Source organism: Protopterus annectens, chromosome 2.part2 (genome assembly GCF_019279795.1).
Source record: "Protopterus annectens isolate FY-2018-M chromosome 2.part2, PAN1.0, whole genome shotgun sequence".
Classification (NCBI taxonomy): Eukaryota; Metazoa; Chordata; order Ceratodontiformes; family Protopteridae; genus Protopterus; species Protopterus annectens.
The window spans coordinates 1,084,990,404-1,085,013,084 of record NC_056730.1 but is presented as its reverse complement, the minus strand read 5'-3'; positions in this window follow the sequence as shown (position 1 = coordinate 1,085,013,084).

Genomic DNA, 22,681 nt, shown 5'->3' with positions numbered 1-22,681 from the left:
AGACCAAGTCTGGAATAAATTGTTTGTAGACTGAAGTTTAACTGGGTTTCTGCATTACAGGTTTGACAGTCAATGGTGAGATCACCCATTATTATTGTTTCTAGATGAATGTTTAGGAATGTGCTTTGGTGTATATATTTCGTTGTAGTTAGTTTCTTGCCTGGGGGAATGTAGATTCCTATAATAGTAACAGATTAATTAGAATTTACTTTGAATTTAGTAAATATAATTTCTACATTGTTGAATTTTGAGATATTAAGTCAAAGAGTTCTACCTGAATATTATCTTTATATATAATAGCTGTTCCACCTCCATGTTTTGCAAGATCAACAAGTGCATTGGAAAAACAGCCATCATGTTTTCCAGCTGACAAAGAAAGTATGGGCCAATAATAAGCTCACTCTGCACACCAAGGTTCATAGGTGCTTACTAGGCTAACGACCTCAAAAGCCTTTTAAAGCCTAGCCATGCATCCCAAATCTCTGACAAGATCTGATACCTTTGATAAATGTAAGCACGGGCCTGAGAGAAGAACCATTTACACGTTACCTGTGTCCATTAGAGACATAGGTGCCAAACCAGGGATGAATTTGTGGTTTCCCAACCAGTTGTCCAAGTTGCACTTGAACTGGGTTAGGGAGGGATTCTGCTTCACATGGATGGAGAGTCTCTTCCATATATGCAGTAGTCTCTGGGATATATACCTATCTCTCCAGCAGGTCCTATTTATATCACAGGCGAGGTTTAAATATTTATAACTGGTAATTCTGGTGCTGTTTGTTTTGTGGCTATGCAGGAGATCCATCAGAGTGGAGTCTGACAATGTCCTGTATGCCAGGCATAGATCTCCCCTATAAAACCTGTAGGAGACAGAATACCAGGATAGGGCCTTGAAGCAGTCTGCAAAGGACATTTTACTTACACCCTGTATTCTTTTAGTGAGAAACCTTTGTGGACATTCCAATTGTTGGATATGCCTGGTTAGGTAAATGCCAAAGGGGGCATTGTACTCAATGATAGGTCTGATGAATACCGAATACAGTGGAACAATGACTTCCTTGAACAGATGCAGATTTACACAGCCTGTGTTTTGAGCACATTACCACATACCAGTGAAATATGGATTCTGCACTCAAAACAGGAGCAGTGGTTCAATGTATTCCATATCTGGGAAGCATCCATGGTCACTGTGGCTACTGGTTGGGGGGCTAAACATGGTCTGCCTAGTGTCACCTGGGGGGAGGAAAGCCACCATACTAAGTCTTTCTTGCAAGAGTCTGTGATTGAGATCATATGTGACATTGGTAAATCCTGGAATGATCATTGAATAAATAGAAGCCACTGCAGAATTCTCATGTGAAAGTGAGTCATAGGAACCAGAGTAATTGCTGCAGCCATTGAGCCCAAGACTTTCAATACATCTCTTGCCTGAACTCTCTTCTTTTTCATGAGGAATGAAACTTATTGACGAATTATTGACACCCTTTCTTGAGGCAGCTTTGCTATCATGGCTCTTGTATCTAAGTATGCTCCTATAAAGATAATACACTGACAAGGCAACAAGGCAGATATTTTGTAGTTTATAGTGATGCCTAGCTGAGAACAGGTATCAACTGTGTAGTCCTGTGCTTTGACCAGTTGATGCTCAGTGGTAGCAGTGAGTCACCTAATTATGGAAACACCTGGAATCCTAGACTTCTCAGGTGAGCTGTTACCACTGCCATACATTTGGTGAACACCCTGGGGGCTGTGGTGAGACCAAAGGGCAGAGCTCTGAACTGATAATGACTGGCTCCCAGCCAGAAGTGTAGAAATCTCCTGGATTGCCTGTCCATTCTTATGTAGTAGTATGCATCCTGGAAATCGATGGAGTACATCCAATTGTCCTGACCCAGAAAGGGAAGAATGGACTACAGTGTTACTATCCAGAACTTTGCTTTCTTTACTGATTTGTTTAGCTTGCTGAGATCCAAAATGGGCCTCCAGTCCCCTGTCTTTTTTTGGAACTAAAAAAAACCTTAAGTAAGTTCCGGATTCAATTTGGTCTGCGGGGACTTCTTGGATAGCTCTTTTTTTCTAGCAACTTTTGTACTTCTAGGTTTACTTAATCCCAAAGACTGGGTGGAACATCTGAGATTGACCATTGTGTTCTTGTGGGGGTTAAATGGGAAAAGGGAATTTTGTAACCCCTGGATATTATTGACAGTACCCATGCATCTTTTGTGATAGCTAGCCAGGCTGTTGGGTACAAGGATTCTGCCCCCAACTGCCTCCATAGGTGGACAGTTGGACCTCCCTTCAGAAATTCTGAAAGGGCCTAGAAGAGAATGTATCTCTGTCGCCCTGCTGTTGTGGACCCCCCCCCCCCGCCACTAGGCCGGTTTCTTCTGTTGTTATTTCCCCATATTCCCCACGGGAAAATTCTCTACGTGCATCAGGCAAAGCTCCCTGGGATTTCCAAAACCACATTTTCCCACTTTTCTGACCTTCAGAGTAGGGTCTAGATGGAGCAGAGGACTTCCACAGCAGAGAGAGTCTTGCCATCCTTTTCACACCTGGTAATAGTGTCTTTTACCTGAGGCCCAAACAAAGATGAGCCATTAAAGGGGGTATTGGTAAAGGAGGACTTGAAGGGTTCCTCAAATTGACAAAGGCGCATCCAGGAGTGTCTCCGCAAATCAACTCCGGTACCTGCTGCCCTACTCACTTCATCTGCTGCATAAGAAATCAGCCTCATGGAGGGGTTAACCACTGAAGTCAAGATTGCAAGCTGGGAGGCTGCCTTGTTTGCAACTCCCTCAGCTGTAGGATCCTACAGGGTATCTCCCAACTCTTTAGGAGATCCCTCTGAAGACACGTAAAGTGCAACAAATAATTCATTGACCTGAGTGTAAAGGCCAATGAAGAAAACATATGCTTCCCATACCAGTCCATCGTATGGGACTCTTTGCTCAGCAGATGGACAGATGAATATGTTTCTGATAGCCCCTTCTTAGTGGCTGCTGCCACCACCATAGCATCAACAGGAATTACCTTGGAAAGAAAGGGCTTATCTTCAGGGACAGTTATAAATTTATTTGGTCTCCACAGAACTGGTTCCATGGTCTCTGGAGAGCTCCACACCTTCCAACTCACTACAGACAAGAGTGGGTCAAAAGGCGGAGACACCCAAGAGGTGGAGGGTCAGAAACCAAATGCATCCAGGTAGACAGACTCATCCTCAGAAGGGGCCAAGGACTTCCAGCCACCCCTCTGTATAAGGATTTCCAAGATGTCTAAAAAGGAGACATCCTCAGAGGGGGACCGTGGGGACCCTTCTGATTCTTCCAAGTCTGTGTCTGAAGTGAGGGGACTCAGGGGAGGCTAGATGCTTCCTTACATTTTCTCTTCTGAGGGACCTCCTCCAAATGTTCAGGGGAGGTTTCAGAAGAGGTGGGGTCACCCAATGGGACATCCTGGGGCATAGGTTCCCTACGCTTCGAGGCAGCTAATGGATCCAAGGGTGGAGTGGTCTCAGGGGACAGCATGCTCTTCATCACCTCAAAGACACTGTGATCCTGGGCCGAAGGAGCATCCAGCTCCAAAGAGCCCAGAGATTTCCTCCAAACCATGAGCGCAGCTCCGAGGCAGATGTGGGAGCTGAGCTCACCTCTGCCAAAGCTCCAAGAGGGAGAGCAGGGTCAGACAAGGGTCTGATGCCACTTCCCCCCTCGGAACCATTGAGGGAGCTTTGGCGCCCAGATCCCTTGATGGACTGAGACATCGAGGAGGTTGGAGCAGGGGTCGGGACTGATACAGCAGAGGTAACCAGAGCCGATGGTTCCACCACTACGACTTCCATACACTTCGGCTTCAAGCTCAAAAGAGTCAGAGGAGGAACTGATACAGATGCTGGATGGGCTGAAGGAGCCAATTCCTTGTGGGCTGGGCTCGATAACAATTAGGTTAGTGCCTGTGACTTGAGGAGCCTATTAACCACTCTCTCCACATCATGATCCGAAAGCCTGGAGGACCGAGAGGAATGAGAGGAAGACCGGTGACTGCCTGCCACAGATTGCAACAACAGGGACTGTGGAGCAGAGTTCACTAGCTCCAAAGAAGGAGACCTGGTTCTCTTATGGGACCAGGCTATCTCCAAAGTCACTGATGGAGCCGGCGGAAACATAGCTTTGTCAGAGCAGACACTAGGAACTGAAAAAGCCGAAGATTTGTCACCAAATTTGGGTTGCTCTGAAATCAGAGCCCTTGAGGATGACAGTTTGGGTGACTTGTCAGACTTTTTTGCTGGCTGAGGAGCCTGAGACAAAGGATCCTGAGGGTTCTTCAATAAGGCACGCAAGATTAATTTATTTTTCGTCTCCTGTAGGACTCGGGACCTAAAAGCATGACAGATCGAACAAGAGTCCTGCAGGTGACCAGCCCCTAAACAGTATACACAGCTCGTGTGTCCATCCGTAAGAGACATCTTTTGGCAGCATGAATCGCACTTCTTAAAGCCAGAGGGTTTTGACTCTTTGGACATGTTTAAACTAAAATAGTCAAACACCAACAGCAATAACAAGGCTGTAAAGGCAGCAATAAACCACAACTACGGGTAACTATAACTACTACAAATAATATCTTTTTTTTTTGGAGAACAAGGAAAGAAGGGGGAGAACCTCTAAGTAAAATGGCGACTCCGCCAAATAGGAGAGCCTCTAACTTAAATGGCTACTCCAAAGAGATAGACAGGAAAGAAGAAAAGAACCCTCTAACCTAGGCAAACAACTAAAAACCCTGCTATTTCAAAGTCAATAATGTGAGAAAATAACTAGATACTTAGCCTGAGCTAGTAAACGCAATCTCAATGCTGCAAGTGGCAAACGAGATCTGGGTAGTTGCTGCTAGGCATGTTGGGATAGGGGTTAACCTCGAGCCAGTATAAGCTCTTGAGCTATAGTATATGGCCGAGTCAGAGCCGAGGATCAGCTCTGAACCCAACCAGCAAGAACGAAGATGAGATAGGGACAACATAACATGGTTTATTAACTAAGGGAAATGATTAAGATATTTGATGAAATGATTAACAGAAAAAAAAAGCATGTTTAAAGCAAAATGAGTATCTTTAAAGCAAAGCGAGTGTGCTTGAGGCAAAACTGGCATGTTTAGAGTACGAGTGCAAGAAAAGTACAATGGGCATGAAAAGAGATTAAACGAGCAAAACAAATATAAGGGTAAAAAAGGCCACATTAAGCACAGATAAAGCAAGGTGACTGCATGTTTTTTGGCAAGTGCTGTGCTTTGGCATAACTACGAATTCATATTGTATCAAGGGCATAACCACAGTTTTTCGAAGTATCTCAAAGTGTGTAAAAGTGCTTACAGTGTGTGCTTATTACTGTACATGTATTCTGAAGCATTTATATGTGTGCAAAGTCCAACTATTTCGTGAAGTACAGTCAAAGTGTAGCCATTTTGAAAAGTTTCTTGGCTGGATGTGTCTATTTGCAAAGTGCCACCATTACAGAGCGTTTCTTGCACTGTAAATAATTATCTAGCAAGGTACCACCATTTGGGGGAAATTTCAGTGTGCTATGTACTGTTTATTCACAAAGTGCAATTAATGCGAAATGTTTCTGACTCTGAGCTTCTTTTGCCCAGTTAATTCACATCATGCAAATTCCAAAGACATGCATCTGGAGCATTTCTCCCCAAGCCTCCGCTGAAAACAGGCTCTGTGGAACCTAGTCGGACTTTCCCGGTCAAGAAATGTTAAATAAATAAATAAATATAAATAATGCAGTTATTTGAAATGTTCCTTATACTGATGAGGTGATTTCTTGCAGTACAGTAATTTCAAGAATATTACAATGCCCGAGAGACTTATTTCACACAGTCAATTTTTCAGAGGCTTGTTGTGCTATTGGGCAAAGGTACGAATGCTGGCATAAATTTCTGGCATATGTGTATGTGTTTGTGCATATTTGCAAAACCCTTCACTGGTGTCTGTTAATATGGAAGATGGATTTTGAAAGCCCTTACCACTTGTATTTAATGAATATTGCAGAAAATTGGAGAATATTTGAGCAAGAGTATGATATTTTTATACAAGCAACTTATTCAAAGATGCACGCACTAGGGCATTCATTTTGCTAAACCTAGCTGGGTTAGAGAGCATTGAAAGTGAACATTCATTTGTGTATGCACCAGCAGTATATGAGGGAGAAGGTGAAAATCGTCATATTGTTGTACAGGCTGAATCAAGGGAAGACCCCGAGTGTTTGAATCGCAAATTCAGGGAAATGTGTAATCCCTAGACAAATATCACATTAGAGAGGCATTTGTCTTACACAAGAGATCAGAAACCAGGGGACACTTTTGCAGCTTATATTACTGACCTGAGAAACAAAGCTAAAATGTGTCGGTTTGGTGACTTAAAAGATGAGTTAATAAAAAATAGGCTTGTGTGTGGTATTAATGGTGCTGCTGTGATAAAGATTTTGCTTCATGACCGTGATTTAACGTTGAGTAAAGCCATAGAGATTTGTCAAATCCATGAAGTTAAAGAAAAACACACAAGTATACTTGCAAGTGACAAGAGCATGGTTTCAGCAGGCTCCAGAGCAATTGTAGATAGTATGCAACATGTGGCAAACAGAAGTAGGCCTAAGCACATGGCAGCCACAGCCCTTGGTGGTTTATCAGGGAAACCACGTAGTTTTCCAGTAAATTCTAAGAAAGGAGCATGCTCAGTGCAGTACAAGCATGAAGCAGCAAAACCCAAGTCCAGCTTTATTGTTAACTGTCGCAATTGTGGTGTCAATCATGAGTCTAAAAGAGAGAAATACTTATCATTTGGTGAGCAATGTCACAAGTGTAAAAAATGGAACCATTTTCAAAAGTTTTGCAAATCAAGTAAGCCCCACACAGTTATAAGGAAGAGTCACTCAAAAAAGCAAATTGATCAAGTAGACTGCAACCCTACTTTCCATGTAGATGGTGTATCAGTAATTGGTGAAAGAGTTTATGTAGTGAATTTGTTGGCAAAGAGCGAAGTGTTTTGTACTGTCCAGATCAATGGTAAATCCACAGAGCTTAAGGTGGACACTGGTTCAAAGTGTAATGTTATATCAGCAGACACATTTGCTAAAGTGAGAACTAATGAGCAATTCAGTGTGGCCGGTAGTGCGAAACTTGTTGCTTATGGAGGTAAGAAAATTCAAACCAAAGGCTTAGTAATGCTTTCATGTTATTTGGCTAAGAACTGCTACAGCTTGTTATTCTATGAAGTTCGAAGACCTGTGCAGTCATTACTGGGTCTCAAGGAAGTAATTATTTCACTGTATTCAGCTGCTTTCTTTTACCAGAGAAGTTCATCATATAAGTGTATATCCTAGTTTCAGTTTTTCTGAAGCCATTTTCTCAGCGCGACAGGACGGAAGAGTAATTAAATTGAAATGAATTAAGCTGAAGAAAGGATGGGGAAGTGAGATCAGTGCGAGTGGGTGGGGAGTAAAGAGTAGTGAGTAATGCTATTGGTCGTAGACTAAGATGATGGTGTGGAAAAAGGAAATGATGTACTGTGGTGGGAGGGAAATGGGGATAGGGTTGGAGAGAGGAGTGAGTCTGAGTGGGAAGGGCAAATGAATTGAGATGCACCTGACAGTTACACAGTGCAGAGTACTTTGCTAGAAAACTCATCTGTCAGTGATCACAGCAGATCAGTGAAAGTAGTCTGCTAACACTACTTACTATTTTGTATTTAAAGAAATTGAGTGCATGGACATTGTTTTCACCACTTACAGTATGACTACATATTAGTGCAAGTGCAAATCATTCTGTGCAGGGATGCCAGATTATGTATACTTATTAGAGGTTTTGATACAAGACACAAATAAATAAAATCATCTTATTTGATAGGAGATGAAAGGGACTAGTTTAATATGTATACAAGAGGGTTCTGCATCTGGACAAGTACTAATGATATAAGTTAATTTAGTTGGGGGGTAAGAGGGAAATGCCTAGTAATTTTGTCCCATTTAGTGTGCATGCCACTCCACAAGTTCACATCAGATAGAAATGTCTTTCATAAGGTAATATAGCTGCTAGTAACAATTATACCTTTTTAGATTTGCTTGATTAGCAGATGACTTAATTTAACCATGTAAGTTAGACATACATGGCCTATGGTCGAGATGTGGTCAATGACTGCTTTTCAGTGAAGATAGATAGGACTGGGGTTAGTATGTAGGACTGATTGCAGGGCAGGCTCACACTGGGCTATGCATAGGTGGACTGTAAGGGAAAAGGTGAGGAAGGATCAGGTGGTGATACAAGGTTACGTACTGCCTAGCTAGATAAGGATAACAACATTATTACAAACTGTGTTCACACTTAATGCTGTACTGATGAAATAGACTCAGCAGTTTTGTGATGGTACTCATATCTGTAACAGTAGTTACATTTGCTATCCTCTAGCGACAGGATGTTTGCAGACCTAACATTACTGCAATATCTGTAGTAGTGTACTGTCTACCAAACCAAGATAAACATTAGAGAAAAGCAGACTATAGCATAATATTAGTGGGATTAAGTATCCATAACTCTGTATATCAGATCATATTTTAAAATTAAGTAACTGCTCATATTTCAAGAATAAGTACATACTCCAGACTATAAAATTATATTATCTGCTTGTTAAATCTAAATTAATTGATACCACAGAATCTAAATTAATTCATACTACAGGACCAAAGCTTATTAATTATAAATTAATTCAAACTGCAAGACAAATATGGTACGTCTGCTGAAAAAGACAAGTGCAGTTAGCAGGCATGTCTCTAATTTGTGTGTAGACCAGTTGTTGCAAAATACAAAATTAACTTATGGACTTCATATAATGCTAACTTTGACAGCAAAATGAATGAGATGGTTAAACTAGGTGCAATTAATGCTAGACTGCTTTGGTATAATGGTTAAGATCTTTGTCTCATAGACCCAAGACAGGGTTTGAGTCTGACTTTGGCTGTTGGTTAGGCTTAAAATGGCTGTTCAGAGTAGTTAGTCTAGTATTCACCTATGAAGAGTGTAGCTTCTAGCATCAGTGTTTTGCAAAGTTTAAACATGGAGAAAAAAATTACATATCTACATAGTAAAGGCTATAGACTTTCTGGATCTACAGTGAATACAAGAACAGTGCTATTCGCAAGTAGCAGGAAGGATCTTGTATGAGAATATTTAAATTGCAGATAAAATCCTTGTGTTAACAATAAACCACCACCTATGACCACCATTTCTATATCAATAAAGCTTTCACTAATTTTCAGCTGTTCCTGTATAAGGGCAGACAGAGATATGGCTAAATTCATAAAATACACTTGCATGGGATGCGTCCTAGTTCCAGCGTTTCTGTGTTGTAATTAAAAATGGTGCCTTTCAAGCTAGAATCATAAATACATGTGCAAAGCCCTCTGGGAAAAGCAGGGAGACAAAGTAAGCAGTGTGAACACTAGTAAAAGATTTTAAAAGGTTAAGATCAGCATGAAGCACCTAGGAGGAGTTCATAGTGCAGACTGCTTTACTGCAAAGCCTATCTGTTAACTAGTGATTGTATACGGTCAGTGAAATGAGTATGTTGATATTTTTTACTATTTTATATTTAAATAAACTGAATGCATGGGTATTGTTTTTACCACTTTTCAATGAAGATATACAGGACTGGGGAAGTAAGCAGGATTGGTTGCAAGGCCGGCTAGTAGTGGGCTTTGTCTACGTTGACTTTGTAGATTTAGTTGGTTAGCAGGTGACTTAAGTTAGCTAAATGGCAAGACTAGTGTTCCTCTATCTCTATAAGCCTGTGGTCCAAATGCTGTAGTCAATGATTGCTTTTCAGAGAAGATATACAGGACTGGGGAAGTAAGTAGGACTGGCTGCAGAGCAGGGTGGCACTGGGCTATGTCTAGGTGAAGTGGCATGCACACTGCATGGGATGCATCAGAGGAACGGGCATTTCTGTGTTATAATTAAAAATGTCACCTTTCATGTTGATTGGCTGAAGATAAGCTCAGCTATCAGCTGTCACATGAAGAGAGAAGGATGGGAGTCTGAGCTTTTGAAAATTGGCCAGTACTTGGTTATTGAACCTGAAACTAGGAACTGGACATCCCCATGTTTGCATGACAGGCCTCCAGCCTATTTGTTCCAAGCCCAGGAAGTCTTAGCAGCTCATTATAACAAAGTACTTGGTTACCTTGCAATGGAGGTGATGAACATCTGCAGTTTATTATGATGATTAGGGAATATAAAAGGTGAAAGGTAAAAAACACATAGTGATTCTTTTTACTGTACTGGTGGGATTTCTGGCAGAGGGAGTAACAGTAATTAGAAATAAGAGAAGGTTGAATTATGTGCATTACTTATATATGTACCTTATGAGGATGGCAAGATGGACCATACAAGTTTTTCTAGTCCCATAATGCAAGTCTGGGCAAAGCGAGGATGGCAAAGACAGACAATCTAATCAGAATGGTGAAGTAAGAGTGTTTTTGTGCAACTTGACTGGAGATGGTTTGAGAGGTTTAATTTCCACATGAATGCACTTGAACTGCTTAAACATATATGCACTTTTTTTTTTTTTTTTTGTAGCACCAGGCATAGTCCAATAGCTCCTCTACCTGTACTCAGTCAGCCCATTTGTTGCACCTGAGACTAAGAGCTGGACATCCCCATGCTTGCATGACAACCCTCCAGCTTATTTGTTCCAAGGCCAGGAAGCCTTAGCAGCTCATTCTTTCCCATGAGGGTGAGAGTCAGGCACTAGGGAGCAGGTCAGATCCTCAGGCCTAGTGGAATACCCCACCCCACGTAACTCCATCCCCTTAGATGGCCTGCTTGACTTATTATGGCTGCCTTTATCAGGGAAAGACATGTGAGTTTCCCCTCTTACCTTTTCCCTGACTCCGTTGCCTGCTCTGCATTAGATCATATGCTGGTACAGCAGCAGGTGTCGCCAATACAGCCAGCATGGCTGCCTCCCTCCCCCAGGATATGCAAGCTGGCACTGGCCACTCAAGCTCATCCTTCCCCCACCTATTCCCTCAGGCTCCTGTGTCACTAATCGAACACAGCTCTTCTAGGTGATAGTCAGAGCTTTATCTCTCTAAACCATTGGGTTGGATGATGTGTAGTTAGTTTGACTGTCTAAGTAATGTTTTCACTCAATTTCTATGGGACATTTTATGATGAAAGGACATAAATGAGAACTGTAGGGAGGAACACTTTAATCTGAAAGAAAAGCGAGACTGTATTTGTGTAATACATGTGGAGCAAATAGTTCAGAAAGATGATCATCTGTGCATGAGTGCAACTGTACTTATTAAACAGCTGTTTATATTCAATTGGTGTGGACATTTTCATGATTAGAGGTTATTAAGTTATTAACAATGGTTATAGTAAATATTAAAGTAAGCATTAGCAGTATGCATGTAAGTAATGTAGATACGTCTGAATGATGTTTAACTAAAAAGGCAGAAATATGCTTATATTTATAATTCTATTGGGTTATAAGCAGCATTAATACTAAGGAAGTGAAACATGTTGTTTTCAAAGATGAATTACTCTGCTTTTAAGTTTAGAACACAGGCTGCTAACTAGAATAATAGTGGGTTAGTATCTTGAAACAAGTCAGGAGGATTTTTATTTGATTATGGTAGCAGAATTATACCAATATATTTATTTTAATTATGTAGCATAGACAGTAGCCTTAGTAGTGAGTAAACTTTGTTTTAGCACTTAAAAATATTTAGTTTGTATTATAAAATATAATCCCTGGGATTCAATAAACTCTGTGTAGGCTTTGTGTGAAGCCTACACAGAGTTTACATGTTTGTGTGGTGAGCAGCAATGCTAATTACATATTCATACTGTACACCACAAAACATAAACAGTGTTACTGGTCATAAAACAGTATAAAGCAGCATGAACAGCAAACCTGGTTACCTCAGAGCAAAGTAGGTTAGCGAAATTGCAAGGAATGCCACAATGATTACCAGGGCTTAACATATAGTTATGTATATGGTCCAAACACAGTGTGAGACAGTGTATACAGTGCAGAGTTTTGTGACATCTCTTTCCAGGCATTCTGTACAAAAGTTGTGTAAATGATCTGTAAGGGTACATGGACTGCCATGTAAAATAAACAGGGGAAGTGCGTGTATTGACTAGGGGCACACAGATGAATTGCAGGAATAAACATGGGGAAAGAGGTCAGGGGAAACATCGCCATGTACAGCAGATGAGGGCATGTCAGTGAAAGACAGTTGTAGCAGGAACATTATCATCATCAGCCTCCTTTTTCCCATTTTTTGTACATGGGGTTGGGGTATTGTGTTAACTATCGCCAACTCTCTCGATTCAGTGCCACACTCCTGCCTTCTCCAACACTCATGCCTGACTGTCATAGATCTTCTTTCACACAATCCATCCACCTCTTTCCTGGATGTCCTCACTTCCTCTTACCTTCTTCATGTCTGTTTTAATTCTTCCTCACCAGATTGTCTTCTGCTTTTCTGCACATGTGCCCAAACCATCGTAATCTGTTCTTTTTGATCTTTTCTGCAATTGGAGCTACTTTGGCTTCTGCTCTTATGTCCTCATTTCTTTGTCTGTCCCACAGTGTGCATCCTACCACCTTTCTCAGGCACTTTATTTCCATCACCTCTTAGCTTCTTCAACTGTTCTGCCTTTACTGCCCAGGTTTCTGTGCCATACAGTAGTACTGGTCACACCACTGCCTTCTACACCTTACTTTTCAGCTTTTTTGGCATTTTTCTGTCATAGACTACACCTGATACTCTACGCCAGTTGGCTGCAGCCCCTCTGATTCTAGCTTTGTCCTGTTCATGCAGACTACCCTTCTCCTCACTACTCCTCCCAGATACTTGAAACTGTTTACCTGCTCAACTATCATTCCTTCTATTTCTATTCTCAGCTTCTTCTGATTTCCCCAATTTGCTGCCATTACCACCGTCTTATCTGTGATTAGTTTCATCCCATGTTCCTTCAGATTTGCATTCCATTCTCCTAACCTTTGCTGATGTTCTAGCTCAGAGTCTGCCTGTACTGCCACATCATCTGCATACAGCAGCTTTGTTGTTCCATCCCCTCCAACCTGTTTGCTAATGTAGTCCATCACCACTATGAACAGCAGTGGGCTCAGAGCTGAACCCTGATGTACACCCACTAGGAACCCCTCTGTGAGGCCGAACACTGTCTGTACTTGAGTCATTGGGTCCTTGTACATAGCCTGCACTAATTCTATCAATATTTCTTGGATTTCAAACCACTGCAGTACTGCCCAGATAGGCTTTCTTGGGACCTTGTCATATGCTTTCTCCATGTCTAGGAATGCCCAGTTGGACTCTCTCCTCATCTCTAGCTTCTTGTCAAGTATCTGTCTCACTGCAAACATCGGGTCAGTTGTGCTGCATCCTGATCTGAATCCAAACTGTTCATCTCCCATCTTACATTCTACTACTCTGTGTATCCGTTTATCAATTAAGGAGTCTGATGCCTCTGTACTGCCCACAGTTGTGGATGTCCCCTTTGTTCTTCTACACTGGCACAAGTATACTTATTCTCCAGTCATCTAGGATATGTCTTTCTCTCCACACTGCTATCAGTACCCTCAGGAGCCATTTCTCCCCTATCTCACACAGCATCTTTATCTTAGCTGCAGTGACCTCATCTGAGCCTGCTGCTTTCCCTGACTTCATCTTCCTTAGTGCTGTTCTTGCTTCTTTTAGGGTGGGTTCCTCTTCTTCTCTCATTGTAGGCTGTTTCTGGGGCAGTACAGCTTCTGTGGGGTTTTCTTCATTCAGAAGATGCTAGAAATAATCCTTCCATCTGCCTTTGATGTCCTTTGGGCTGCTGAGCAGGTTGTTGCTGGCATCCCATATGAAGGGTGTCTGACTAGCAGGAACACCAGTCACATATTAATATGGTACAGTATGGACTGCACAGTGAAAATGTGTATTATGTGACTATATGTGACTGTCACACAAGGTGACATAACAATGGAGAAGGTATCTTTTTGAGATAATCTTATTTATTTATTATTTATTTACAGGGAAAGTCCGACTTGGAATGAGCCAATTTTCAGCAGAGGCTCCTGGAAGAAATACTCCAGACACATATCTTTGTAATGTGGGAGGAAACCAGAGCACCCAGAGGAAACCCACACAAATGCAGGGAGGACATACAGAATCCTCACAGAAGGCACCCTGGCCAAAAATCAAACTACAGAACCTCTTGCTGTGAGGCGACAACACAAACCACTGCACCACTGTGCCATCCATTGAGTATCCTTACATAAACAATGCAGGGGACATCTATCAGGGCCATTATATACAATTGGGGTAGGATACATATTGTGAAGCTGTGCAAATTGATTTGACTGAATATGTGTAATCTCAGCAGAGGTCTCCAACAAGTGGGACACAGGTACAGGCTCATGGACAACAGTAAAAGAAGCACACACAGTCATGGACAGTATCAGAATAATACCACCAGTAATCCTATGTCCATGACATAACATATGTGATTCTGAGTGATCAGAAATGATTCTGCACAAACACAGTTTTACAACTATTATGACATCAGGAATCTATGAGCGTAATGACACACACTGTCCTGACACTGTAACATCTGCTGGACATGTTAGGAGGGACACTGCTATACCTGTATGTGGCATGATCAATACAGGCCAGTTGACTGGTGTGCATGATATATATATATATATATATATATATATATATATATATATATATATATATATATATATATATATATATATATCACAAATGAAACCTATGTCATCAATGTTGGCAAACAGCTATGTATGTACTGTGTGCATCACCAGAACAGGTATCACACATGCATCTGATGTAATACCCTGATGGGGGTCCTGCTCAATCAGACAGTAATGTTTATGCAACAAAAAGAATACCTAGGTATGGCCAATAAAATGTGTGACAGCTCACTGTGGCAAAGGTGGTAGACTTCACTTACACATCACTGGAAGATGTGCAGGGAGGTACATGAAGAAGGGTGCATTGTACTCATTTATCCGTGCGATGAAGGCTGTGAACTATGGAGGTATTATGGCCTTTGATGCAGATGTCCTTGACATACTCAGTAGTTGTGTCACATACAAGGGAGCAGTCAGAGCTGTGACCACATGCTGGTGGATGTTCAACATACCATCTACCCAAGGACTCAGGTCACTTACCACTTGATCTGCTCATAGGGTGTGGTGTCTCCATTATGCTTGGGTTGTGCATTTGTTTACATAATGTAGCAAATTCCCACCAAGGTTTTGTTTCATCTCATGTGTTGTCATGACTGTGGCAGCAGTTTTTGGTGTATGTTGATGCTGTCTGTATTATACTAATATCACAGTTGGAGTCAATGAGTGTCCACAATCTGTAGTCCTCCAGACAGCTGTTTGGACATAGTATGTGTATCTCATTCTTGACATCTGTGACTTAAATAATGGACAGGAAAGGGCAACCAATGTACCAGTACAGCTGTCAGCCTCATTCAAAGTAACAATCATACCTGCCCTCCCCCCAAGAGCAAAAAGGTTAAAAAATTTCTCCAAAGTAAACTACAGAATCCTAAGCAATGGCATAAATAGTTTCAACCCCCCTGCCATCAGTGACAACAATGACTCCTATACTGAGGTGTACACAAATGCCCTGTATAAACACCTGTACAAATGTATAGACTCAGCCATACTTGAATGGATAAAAACAGGGTCCTCATGAAAAAACAAGCCACCTTGGTGGACATCTAGCATAAATAGATTATACAACAAGAGAAAGGAACTGCTGTCAAAGAATAAGAGAGTACAATCTCAGCAGAAGAAGAACAGGATCCACAGCTTGAACAAGCAAATTAGACAACTTGTAAAGTCCTCTAAAGCTAATTACGAAACTAGATTAGTCTCCCTAGCTAAGGATAATCACAAGGCATTCGTTAGCTATGTCTGAAATCTAAAAGGGAAGGAAGAGAATGCCCAGCTTTGTGCCAAATTAGTAGTCAATTATACCAGACTGGAACAGGAAAAAACGGAAAGCCACTAGTCCACTCAGCGATATGAATCTTAACGTTCTTTTTATTATCACAAAACAAGCAACGTTTTCGCTACAGCTCCTGCTGTAGCTTCCTCAGAGTAGTAAAAAACAATCTGTAACAATTTCTTTTTAAACCTAAAAGCGCGCCAAAAAGTAAGGCAGCGCACCATTCTTAAAGGTACAAAGAATGTAAACAAAAAATTTTTAACAGTAAAAAACTTATCTTACCAAAAACATTTAATACAATGCTGTTTGATTAAAACCCTGTGGTTATAAAATGTAAAATAGTTGATAAAAAGTAATATTAGTTGGAACCGTTAACAATCAAAAAACGGAACCTGTCCAGTTTAATATATACTTTGAATCCTAAATGGTAAGCGGACATAGACTGCAAAGCGTACCATTAAAACGCTAGTCAAACCTGTCTTGACAGCAATAAGATAAAGAAACTCCATGTATACATGTCCCTGTTACAGTTAACTAAAATTGAATACTGCATAAGTCGAATACACTAACTATTAAAAGTCTTAGATGTACTACACTGTTACACTCTCTTGGGACGGGAAGGGTGTTTCCTTGTCTATCCTTTGTAGGACAGGTTGCACTGTTGGGGCGGGATGGATTTACTATCTGTCTTTTGAAGGACCCACATTACTACACTTTATGCTACCATCTTCTTGGTTACAACTCGTCAGGATGAGGATTGCAACGGGGACCTACATATTATGTATCGAGAGATAGGATCTCCGTTTATATGGTAAAATGTTTTTAATTCTTTAACAATCTAGTGCGGGCACATAGAAAACGGTGGTTCTTCAGCTCAGTGTAGTACATCTAAGACTTTTAATAGTTAGTGTATTCGACTTATGCAGTATTCAACTTTAGTTAACTGTAACAGGGACATGTATACATGGGGTTCCTTTATCTTGTTGCTGTCAAGACAGGTTTGACTAGCGTTTTAATGGTACGCTTTGCAGTCTATGTCCGCTTACCATTTAGGATTCAAAGTATATATTAAACTGGACAGGTTCCGTTTTTTGATTGTTAACGGTTCCAACTAATATTACTTTTTATCAACTGTTACATTTTATATTTTACATTTTATAACCACAGGGTTTTAATCAAACAGCATTGTATTAAATGTTTTTGGTAAGATAAGTTTTTTACTGTTAAAAATTTTTTGTTTACATTCTTTGTACCTTTAAGAATGGTGCGCTGCCTTACTTTTTGGCGCGCTTTTAGGTTTAAAAAGAAATTGTTACAGATTGTTTTTTATTACTCTGAGGAAGCTACAGCAGGAGCTGTAGCGAAAACGTTGCTTGTTTTGTGATAATAAAAAGAACGTTAAGATTCATATCGCTGAGTGGACTAGTGGCTTTCCGTTTTTTCCTGTTCCAGTCTGTTCTTCTCGGTTTTTGTTGGTTGAGTAACAGTTTGTAGTCAATTATACCACTTATACTGTATCTGGGGACACAGCTTTGTGCTAAATTAGTAGTCAGTGGTACCACTTATACTGTATCTAGGGACACAGCTTTGTGCCAAATTAGTAGTCAGTGGTACCACTTATACTGTATCTAGGGACACAGCTTTGTGCCAAATTAGTAGTCAGTGGTACCCCTTATACTGTATCTAGGGACACAGCTTTGTGCCAAATTAGTAGTCAGTGGTACCACTTATACTGTATCTGGGGACATCGCCAACCTGCTAGCAGATAAGTTTGATGAAAACTTTACCCCTTGTCTCTACCAGTCATACCCCAAAGCATACCTATCACCAGTCTTCTACCTAGTATCTCCAAAGAGCAGGTTATAACCACACTCTCAAGGCCAAAAACACAGCCTCTATGGGACCAGATAGCATCCCAGGCTGCTTACTAAACAGTCTAAAACAGGAGCTACTGGAGTCATTGGGCACTCTCTTCATCCACAGTCTAAGTACTGGCTTTGACCCAGCAGAGTGGAAAACATCAACCATAATCCCCTTACAGAAAGAGCACTCTCAACCGACTCTGAAAACTATAGATCAATAAGCCTAACCAGCCTTTAACAGAGATTCAGTTGGTGCAAAGAAGTCAGTCATTAAAGACATGAAGTCTGCTCTTAGTTTCAAATTTAGCTGTTGCCACTTTTTTAACAAGTCAGGATAAGTATTTGTATAAGAGGGCATTTTTTGAATACGCAAGCCTCGAGGTGCAATCCCCAGCTCCAAATATGCATTAAAGCTTAACCGCTGCCATTGGAGCCTTTTATAGAAGTACATTTTTCTTTCTAGCAGAGTCAGGTGTTCAGTAAACTTATCTGTTTGCTGGGCAGGGGCTCCCATTACTTAATGTTCCAAAAGTAATGGGGGCCACTGCCCAGCAAACAGATATGTTTACTGAACAACTGACTCTCCTAGAGACAGATATGCCTCCCAGAGGCTGACACTCCTGTGGAATAACCCCCCAATTCATGTAATACAGAGCTCCTCACTGACCCTATTTAAGCATAACTTGGACTATTTAAGCATAACTTGGACAAGTGGATGGGAGACCGTTAATATACCCTGGGGGTTTGACCTATGTCCCTCTTGGACAGTGGCAGCAGGTGCTGATCTTAGATTTGCATTGCTAATATAGACTGTATATCTTGGTCTGTAAAGGAACAAGGGTATAACGTGGCTAGGCTTGTTAGGGCCCTAGGGACCGTAGCCTAGTAACCTCCTATGATCCTATGAACAGACAGCCCTGATGTACAGACCTGATCACTGGACCAGAGATATAGGTTACTTCACACATTTCAACATATTTAGATGCCATGTATGTGATCCAGTAGTCTACCCACTTTGTAATCTAGGTGTTTATGGGCACATCTGACAGTGTTGATTGAATACCACAGTGTGAATTTGTGTCAAATTCCTTAGCCTGGTTAGGTTTAACAGGATGATAATGTTGTTGTCATGCATGCCCTCGATGACCTCTTTGAGTACATCTAACAGATGTAACAGACATGATGCAGCATTAACAACTCATACAGGTCTGTTGCACACAGCTGGGATAGTACTAGTGTCCATTTAGAAAAGGTCAGTGATGACATGTTGGTCTGCCTCACAGATGAGGAGAGTCAGGATGTGTCTATACATGCATGTATCAGGTGCTGTCCCCCCCTCCCAACTCAGATGGCTGCATGTTGATGTACACCCTTCTAGGAGAACAAAGTCCATATGGAGAGTGTGTTGAAGTGTATATTCAACCGTGTCAAGAAGGTGTATATGCTGATTCATGCTATAGGCAATCTGGGATGTTCTCACAATCTGGGATGCCCATTGATTCTGTGTGATAGGCCTGGATGAAGGTAAGACAGCGCATACTGCCTATCTTGATCTGGCCTAGTGTTTTGACATAATCCCCCACTCAGGTATCATTGAGAAACTCTCCCAGCTAGGGATTAGCCCTTACGTCATTAGATGGGTAACCAACTGGCTCACCAACAGAACATATACTGTGAAAGTTGCTGAATCAACCTGTACCAGTACAGCTGTCACCACTGTCGTACCCAAGGGATCTGTGCTTGGCACTTTACTGTTTGGAATCTATTTCTTGACAGTTCAGGCTAAAATATACAGCCCTTGGCTTACTATGTTTGCTGATTCTTGCATATTGGCTGCAATCACTGAGTCCACCAATGATGATAACATACTACACGAGGGGCTAACACAGACAAATGATTGGTGACAAAGCCACACAGCCTACAAATAAATGCAAAAACGTGTCTCTATTTTGGCCTTCTGCAAAGTGGCACTCCCTGCTAATTACAGTATTGGCAACACTCCCCTTATGCTGAAACCCAATGATGCAAGACCTGGATACACACATAGATAGCAATCTGAACTTCAATCACCAAGTGTCCACAGTAGTATGGAAATGCAACATTGTACACATTATAAGTCATGCTTAGGACATACACAAACTCCATAGATATAGCCAACCTGCTGACAGACAGGTTCAGTGAAATCTTCATCCCTCTGTGCCCCCCATCAGTAAATCAGGGCATCCTCAGCACCTGACCTCCTCCCCTTATCTATAGGAAACAGGTCATCACTGCCCTCTCAAAGGCAAAAAAATACAACCTCCATGGGACCCAATACCATCCCAGGCTGCATCCTACATGAACTCAGGCAGGAACTTGCAGGACCATTAGGCAGCCTATTCAACCAAAGTCTGAATACCAGCTTCATCCCAGTGGAGTGGAAGGCAGACACTGTCATCCCTTTGCACAAAGGTGGAGCATCCACTGATCCAGGAAATTATAGACCCATCAACCTAACTAGCCTGATCTGCAAGGCCATGGAGCAGATTATCATGGAACTCCTTAACAAAGAGATTGGCAACCTCCAAACACAAGATCCCACACAGTTTTGTTTCATCAAGGGAGGTCATGCCTGTTAAATTTGATCGACTTCTTTGAAACAGTCACCAAAGCCATGGATGAGGGGGAAAATGGTGCATACCCCCTACCTTGACCTGGTCAAAGCCTTCAATACTATTCCCCACTTGGGTATAATAGATAACCTCTCTCAACTAGGCATCAATCCATATGTTACCAGATGGATATCAAACTGGCTCACTGATAAAACCCACCTAGTCAAAATAGGGGAAGCCACCTCAAGCAGTAGACCCATAACAAGCAGTGTACCCCAGGGATCAATCTTCGGGCCTCTGTTGTTTGGGATATACTTTTCTGAGGTGCAGGCCAAAACCAGTGAGCTATGGATAACCAAGTTTGCAGATGACTGCAAGCTGGACGCTGTCATCAATTCTCCTAGTGATGTGGACATACTTCAAGAGGGTCTCATGCAAGCAAATGACTAGTGCCAGAAACATGGCCTTAAATTGAATGCCAAAACATGCATCATCATCATCCCGTTTAGAGAGAGTGGCATCCCCACAAATTATCATATTAATAGCAATGTCCTAAGCATGCAATCAGTAGTGAGGGATTTGGGCAACCATATTGCCTCCATTGTATGGAAAACTTTCTACATGGCCCACCTCATTAGTAAGGGTATCTCATCCAGGGACAAGGAGGTCATAACATCCCTGTATGCTTCCATTATAAGACCCATTATTGAGTACAATGCCCCTTTCAGGATGTACCTCACAAAGCACATGCAGCAGCTGGAAAAAACACAGAGGTTCCCCACCAGGAGAAGCCAAGGCCTCAAACATCTAACCTATACAGATAGGCTAAAAGCCCTGTCCCTCTACTCAGTCTCATACAGACTCCTCAGAGGTGACATCTGTCTGGTATACAAAGTAATCTAAGACCCTACCTTGATGGGATTGCTGCATATCTGCAAGTCAAGTTCCACTCGAGTAACCTGCATGCGTGACCTCAACCTGGTGTGTGACATCAATAGGACTTGTTGGGAGGACATATTTGTGTCCCAGAGACTCCCCCTTATGTGTAATAGACTCTCTCTCCATGTCAAGCAGAGTACCTCATAACCCTTTTTAAGTGCAACCTGGATAACTGGATGGGGAACAGAAAATACACCCCTGGGATTCCACTTATGCCCCTGCTGGACTGGAGCATTGGGTGCTGACTAGTCAGAACATGGGCTAAATTCTTGGGTAGGCTTATAAGAGCCTCAGGGCCAATAGCCTAGTAACGTCCTATGATCATATGATCCTATGTACTACAGTCATGGTAAATACATGACAGGGCAGGCATATCACAGTGTTATGCTTGGATAATGCTAATTCCAGCCAGCTGCCATACCATCATCATTCCACACAAATGTGCATGTCCCCAGGTTGTCCCTGATTAAGTTGGGGAAGATGTTACACATTCACCATTCCATTAAATCTCTGCAGGAAGAATGCCCCCAGCATCAACATTCAAGACATGTGAAGATGACACCAAAATAGCAAGTGAATGCTTGTGAGACCATGGTAATGGTGTTACTGCTTCTGAGCGGCATAGCAACCTGTACTGAGATCTGCAATGATAGTGGACAGTTAGCCTGTTCTGGGATACACAATAATTACTTTTGGTTTTTGGACCAGCTACCAATCAGCTGTAATAGTGACCTGATACATCTTTGGGAAACACTGTAATTGTGCCTTCAAAGCTGTAAGACAGAAGTAGACTATAGTTGTTCTAGTTGGACATCTTGCAACACAGACCACATATAGATCTATCCACATTGTAGTCAATGCCTTGCAATGCCCTAGTCATCCTTTCCTTTCTGAGTATGCTGTGCAGAAGCAACATTAACACCACCAGCTATACAGTGTGAAGCTATTGTGGAATGCCACAACAGGTCCTGTAGCCTATGCTAAAGTAGCAGTGACAGCATCATCAATCACATAAGTATCCAGTGACTCACAATGCAAGGAGCTACAACTTGACCTTTCCTCTCCTATCTGATTTTGGTTCACCTGCCCAGACACATCAGTAGATAAGGCTGTGGAGACTTTTGACACGTTGTGTGCTAGACAGTGAACAATGCCAGACATGGCAGAATACTCCCTGCTAATGCAAGATTGCTGGATCATAGCAACGTCTTTAAATCACTACCACACAGAA